The 7260-nt window shown below is 41.7% G+C and overlaps 1 protein-coding gene across 1 annotated transcript in view; it reads right to left on the reverse strand.

Annotated features, from left to right (window-relative positions):
• Window positions 1-949: 949 nt before the first annotated feature.
• LOC125940397 (uncharacterized) overlaps window positions 950-7260 on the reverse strand; it is a 33857-nt gene continuing 27546 nt past the window's right edge. The window contains exon 4 of the transcript XR_007463614.1: window positions 950-1390. The gene's annotated coding sequence lies outside the window, so the exon portion shown is untranslated. The remainder of the gene's footprint in view (window positions 1391-7260) is intronic.

Consider the following 7260-nt stretch of genomic DNA (forward strand, 5'->3'; position numbering starts at 1 on the left):
GAAAACTACAGCCATTGAAAGAACCGGGTGCATAACCTGGTTCACAGCGCTCTTCATAAGTAAATCCTTTAACATGTCTACCAATTCATTTTCGTCTCAAAAGAATGCTATCCGCATACTTGTACAGACATCGTTTGACTGGTCCTAGAAATTTTTACCGTGCGTTGCCGAATCGAAACTTCGCATAACCCGTCAGATTGCGCGCGCGTTTCGAACAGCTGCAATTTGATCGGTTACACAGGTGTAAAAATTGTAGATTTTAGAACCTAATCGAATAAGTTATGCGAGAAGTGAATTGAATCAAATAAGGAATGTTTATCGCAATGACTGCGCATAATCTACAGCCCTTTTGTTCCATTATTACTAAACAATCTTCACATTTTATTATTCTTCGGTATGCTTATTGAAACTAAAATTCAGCAGCAGGAAACAAGCGTAAGATGCTTCTGAATCTTGTAAAATGCTGCAAAAGTATCACGTGCATATTCCAGCGCGTGATTGCTCGCTCTTTACCCAATTAGTTGTATTCCTTACAGTACATAAACGAGAATATTCCGTTGTTAAAATACAACAAGCGTACCAGGCCAAGCAATGATATCTAAATTAGTGATGATTGGAGACAATAGTAAGAACAGTGACACTAACACACGCGTATTTCGCCACTGGACAGGTATCTGATGCATGTTTTTTACCTGAATGAGACTGCGCGTACATGAAAAGAAAGTTATTGGAACAAGGTACTCTAATATTTTCTGCGAAATCTTACGTTTACACAGACATAGTTGTGTAGAAAGAAGCTTAAACACGATTTTACATATAAAATGCAAAATGTTTATTGGTGACTTGATGAAAAATACAAATTATGTTCCAGCCATGAATATCGCACTTTCGCGAAGAGACCAGCGATGAGCATATTCGGAGCGCTCTAACGGTATTTCAAGGCACCCGAAGGGCACAAATTACTTATGTTCTAAATAAACTCAGATGGTACAAAAACTAACTAATGTAAATATACTGTGACGTGATACTGCAAGGCGCCTTGTGTACATATACGTTAAGTATATGCATGAAATAATTAAAATAGCTAGCCTATTGAATGGATGCGTACATATGAAAATAAAACAGCACTAGTCCCTTACTGCATAAATAATTTATGCAGTAAGTTTAATGCTATAAAGCCTGAAGCACGCTCTTGATGAATAGAACCGTGTGCTCCAAAAGCGGAGTCGTGTCTTTTAGTGCACAATAAATATATTTTGGTAAAAGCTAGATTACCATTCTTACTAAAAACCGAAGCGCGACGAGTAGGACTTATTCACGGAATGCAGACGTTTAGCGACATTGATAAGCATTTCCTGTGACCTGCGAAATTAATTCCGCTACTTGCTAGCTACTACTTGCAACTTGTCTCTTAAAATCACCAGTGGCATGTGCGCTTTTTCTACGCGTCTTAACCTACAAGGCTCCGCCTTTCCACACATGAAGCTACAACTCCAGCCGTCAATGCTTCCTGGAAACTAGACCACATACATATCACTATGCAAGCTTAACCCTTGAGAGCGGCACGCATCCTTTGACGCACTTGGATACCTTCAAGCGACCTTTTATCGGCCACATTTTCGGTCCTAAGAGAGGGACGCACTTTACTAAACTCGCACTGATGCTTTTCCAATTGGGTATACACGTGTTGCTAAACAATCACTGTCGTACGATGCTCGCTAGGCCAACTGTATTGACTGAGAATGGGGTTCCTGCCCCATAACTACTTGTAGAGTGGATATGTGGTAGTGAATGGTGCGAGTAGCGCAATAAGTAACCTCAACTAGGAATGGCCTTTGGGCGCTGTTGGAGCCTGCCAGTTCACGAACAGTTAAGTGCGTCGGCGTTATGCTTCGCTGGAGGCTAAGCGCTGTCCTTGCGACGTGGCCACTGTCGCTGGTACAATGCAAAAAAGGCGCGCACGATGCGTCGACGCAAAATTTCAGCTTCGTTTCCCTCTTGCGGCTAAGACCGACGATCTTCGAGACCGCTCGGCTTGTTCTTGGCTCGGAAGTGATGTTGTGAACACATAGAACCACCTTGTCGAGGAAGGGCGTTTCTTTGACGACCTTAATGAGTCTTGGCAGGTTTCTGAAAACAGGCCAGACATTCACGCGTATTAGTCCGGCGACCTCTTATTTACTGATGTACTTATTTATTGACTTAGCACTGTTGTAGACACAGGGATGGCTATAGTATGGCAAGGAAAATGCAGAGAGCATTCTGCCTGGCGTACGCTGTGTTAACCATACATGCATCAACAGCGAAGTAATGCAAGATACTGGAGATGTTCGTATATTTTCCAAGCAAGGCAGGGTAGGCCAAATACAGAAACTCATGTAACAAATATAACAAACATAAACACGGTAATGCAAGTACAAAATGAGCAAGACATGAAAAATCTACATAAAATGAAACATCTGAAATATACAGAAATATAATAACAGAACTTAACAGCATAAGCTCACTTCCCTAAAAAGGAAATACCCTTTTATAACATATCTGAAGCTATTCACTGATCTGGAGTTTGGCACAAGCGCACTACGTCTCAAGGTCAAGCATGTATTTTGAAGAAACGGGTGCCACCACACCTGTAGCAAAAAAAAAAAAAAACTGCGGCAAGCAATAATGATAATGATGCAGGTGCTCTCCTTCGCCCTCTCTCGTACAAAGCAGACGCGTCTAATTCCGCCCGCACGTGTGTGTGGCGGTATGTGACAACGTTCTCATCACGCTGATTTTTCCTCCGTTCTATGTAGATGGTTCGTGTGTACTACACGCAACTAAAAAGAAGCTTGAAACATCACATAAAAAGTGTTCTTCTTTCTGGGGTGTTAAGTACATATAAAGCGTGAAAACCTCTAACATACAGCTCTCCGACATAAACAACTAATTTGCGAGTAAGCCATTTGAAAAACCATTGTCAACGTTGAAGAATTTACGTAAGCTGTAAATTAATACATCTACCTTGACAGATTTAGGTGGCCTAACATATGCAGTTCACTTAACTGCAATATTAAGCTTTGGTACTGAGCTAGGCGTATGCAAAAATTGTGCTTCTGTTTTTTATATTAACTGATTTGTGGCACTTTTTTCAATTGCAGCCACAAATCAAAATTATGCTTCGAATAGTCATAGCATTTGACTGTTGCACTCACATGCAACAAATTCTAATCAAAATGATCCAACAGTGTTCTCATAAAGGCATTCTATGTCCTACGTGGATTTGTGTCGTGAAATCGGAGTACCCTCCGAGCAAAAGCATTCTCTTAACTTAGCTAAACGTGGCCATACATGCATCCACTCGCTATGCAGTTAGCAATAAAGTTCTTTGACTCCAAGCTTCCTCAAGCAGTAGGAATCAAGAAGAGGGAGCATACGGGAATATCTAAGGAAATATTTATAAACACTTCACAACTACCCCAATTCTCCGCAAGAAAAGTGGAACAATACACATCAAGAACGGGAGAAGGTAAGGACATAATCTCTCTAATAGTATTAACTACGTGTTTTGAATATTCAAGCTATTAGGGTAGGTGGGATTGGGAGTGAGTATTAACGACAAATATCGCCGCAACTTATAGGAGTAGCCCAGGATAAGTCATTTGAGAGAAACCCCTAGGTGTTTGTAATTTCTAAGTGTTCACTGTCAGTACCATCAGAGCAATAATGAAATAGACTAACGGATTTCTCCCTGGCTACTCTTAAGATAAACAATTTTCTCATTATTCAACTTCCTATCCAGGACTGACACCGCTGGCTAACGTTATCGGTACATTCCTTTGGTACTTCATGTTCCTTTAAAGCAGCTGTTGTTCTTAAATATGGAATATTCTGGAAAAAAGCTTTATTGAATCTGAGGAGAACACACCTGCTGGATCATTACTGCAAATAAAAAAAACATTCAGAGCCCTTCTACTACTGTGAAGATGGAAGCCAGCGAAGCTGTGACTATGTTGGGTCGGCCGTAGTGAATATTGCTATAGTGACTTTACATATAATTATTGAATATATTGAGCGTCTTCGGCATGTTCGTCAAAGAGCAAGGACACCGGCATCTTGTCGCCCTGCGCGAGGGGCAAGTAGCGCGTTTGCTGCGCAAAGTCCGCCCACGTCATAGATTAGTGTATGAGCTACAGCGTTCATAGCCGCGGCACACTGCACGAATCGTCACGATCCTGTGAGGTATCTCCCGCTCCTGCTGTCGGTGGTTCATGCCCATATACCCAACGCAGGTATGAGGCACATATGGTTTATTTCCTACTACTACCTTCCTTCCTACTGCCTACCTGGCTACCTTCCTACATTCCCCATTTCGTACATTCCCCACTCCCTTCCTTTCTCCTTCCTTCCTTCGTTCTTTATTTTGGTCCTAGCTATTGCGTCGCGATTATCGGTAATGGCGACGCAACTGACGAGCATGTGATGTTATTGATGTCATGACCTATCAGTCATTTTAGTGATCCGTTTGACACCTGTGCTTAGGCACAATAGGCGGGAAACCGCCACGTACAAGGAGCAAAACCACCACGCTTATGGAGCCGAAATTGTTGTACACGCCGGTCGGTCAACGGTCGCGATCTGCGCGTGCCGAGAACATGCTCGTGCTCGGCACGGCATCCAACGGCACGAGCGCAAGCCGAGGGGCGCCAATGAGCCATCTGCGCAAGAAGACGACCACGCTCGAGTCAATGTGATGGTGATACTTTTTTCTACAGGGAACAATCCTGGGGAACCTAGCCCTTAACATCTTCGCTGAAAAAAAGCCAGCGATATTACACACGCCTGCGGCACACAGGACGCTACACCAAACGGATGGAAATGACAACCATTAGTATCAACAAATTGTTCAGTTCTTTAGTTAAATTCGCAGTAATCCAATGCATTATATTATTCAGATGTGCAAGTAAATCAAGTACGTAAATGTGTCATGATGTACTGCTTTATAGATTGCTTTACGAAAATAGAGGGAAGAATCGACCACTTGACCTCGTGTCCCTAGAATCACAACATTTAATGTATGATTGTTACAAATTGTGGTATTAATAACAATCCATCAGGAAAACCGCGTTGATGCTGCTACAATCTGTTTTTTGCTAGCAAGGATCTTATTTCACGAGAATACCATCACCAACAACCTGCAGCAGGAGGATGTAATGGAGACTGGCCTTAGTTTGGCACCATCAGTGTATCCCTTTTTTGTAGGCCTAAACGACATGCTTTATTTCAGTCAAGTGTCTCTTCGCCCGAGTTCAAAGATACTAAAAAAAATTAGTCAGGAGCCCAGATATCTGCAAGAAAAGTTATTTGAAAATGCATTGAGCAGATCTGGACCAGGACTCTTTTCGTTGAGTCTCAATAGCAATGATAAAACATCATCTGGCGTAATCAACGGCCCACATACCAGATCTGTAATCCGTTTATGCTCTTCATGAAGAACACATTTAGTTAAAAAACTTAAAGTTATTAACGAAAGATCAAATATTTCAAAATCCATGACAGTCTTGCCTTCTAGTACAATCATTATCACTAGGTTTATATCTCAAAACCTCGTAAGTGTAACAAGCTGATATGTGCGTTAGCTTTAATTAGTCTGCTTGAAAGAACATTGCTGTGTCTCGCGTTTGATTTCGTGATGAGTGCATTTTGCGTACGTGCTTCAACTTCCGCTTTACAAATATTATTGTTCCTAGTAACCAAGAAATTCGAACGACTGGTTTGCACTTCTGTACAAGGAATAAAACGCTCAAAATACAAAATATGGAGCACAATATTAAAAACACATCCACATACGCAAACATTCCAAAGGATCGGCTTCATGTTCAGTGCCAATATAAATAATGTCATTGTCAATGGAGCGAGCTAAATCTTTATCATAAACAACTCTTTTTATAACGCATTATCGTTCCAGTGGACCAATAGTATCTTACAAAATAATGCATTACCATACATACACATTAAAAAAGGTAACATTAATAGCCTGGCAAAGAGAACAAAGAATTCATTATTGGCCCCCAGCCTGCAGTATCTGTGCAAATAAGGGTACGTTATCTAGGATACTGCTCACAATGGATACTGATTAGGATAAGGACATTTTCAGAAGCATAAACATGTGTTGGAGCGCATGCGGACCAAATTGTGAACAGAAGCATACGCTAACATTGAAAAGGAAAGTGTTTCATCATACAATCAAGCGATGCTAGTACATGGGGCAGAAGCATGGAGGCCAACAAAGAAGCTTGAAAACAAAACGTATTTGAACGTATTTATTCTCATTATTGTATGAACGAACTCCCTCCTGCCTGTGCACATGTTGGCCTGCAGTAGTCTGTATATAAATAAAATAAAATAAAGACCACACAACAAATGACGGAAAAAACAATGCTAGGCGTAACGTTAAAAGATGAAGGCTGCGGGTGGACTAGAGCGAAGGAATAGCCGATATTTTGGCTGACACTAGGACAAAAAATGCGATGCAAAGGCATTGTAATGCGTAGGGCAGATAACGGCTAATGTTCTGCATAATGCCAAGGGAAGGGAAGCGCAGTCGAGGACGCCAGAGAATTAAATAGTGTGATGAAGTTGGGAAATTTGCAGGCATAACTTCGAGTCAGATAGCGGAAGAGAAAGTTTTGGAGACACGGCGGCATAGGCTTTCACCCTGCAGTGGACATAAAAATTGGCTGAATATGACTCCTAAAGTCAATGCTTGTACAATGCACCAAATTAAAGATTCGAAACTTGGAGACCACGGCAATAACGCAGGTACACTGTTCATCGGGTACTGCGTGAACTCTATAAAAACGTACATTCCTGGCAGGCTTCATCCATGATTTGGGAAAGGTAGAAAGGATCCCATACATTCTGGACGGTTCGCGCATTGCAGCAGTCTGGAGGTCAACAATGACACAACCTCTTGGATCTGGAATGATCGGTAGAAAGGCCGGGTAGACATTGACGACATCCAGATATTGAATTGCACCTGGCGAATGCAACCGGCACTCGTAGAATCAGCATCACGAAGGCCTCCCACTCGGCGAGGTGCTTGCGAAATAGGTAAGCCCTCTAAATTACTGCCCTCTTCAATTATAGTACGGAAGCCTAGTATAATGGTAACGTTGAATTGCATAATAAAAAAAGAAATATATAGTGTTATGCACATGTACTTCCGGAGCAGTTAAGAGGGCAAAGGTGCTGCAGCACAATAAAGGCGGGTAATGT

The sequence above is a fragment of the Dermacentor silvarum genome, chromosome 9 (assembly GCF_013339745.2).
Source record: "Dermacentor silvarum isolate Dsil-2018 chromosome 9, BIME_Dsil_1.4, whole genome shotgun sequence".
In the NCBI taxonomy this organism is placed as follows: Eukaryota; Metazoa; Arthropoda; class Arachnida; order Ixodida; family Ixodidae; genus Dermacentor; species Dermacentor silvarum.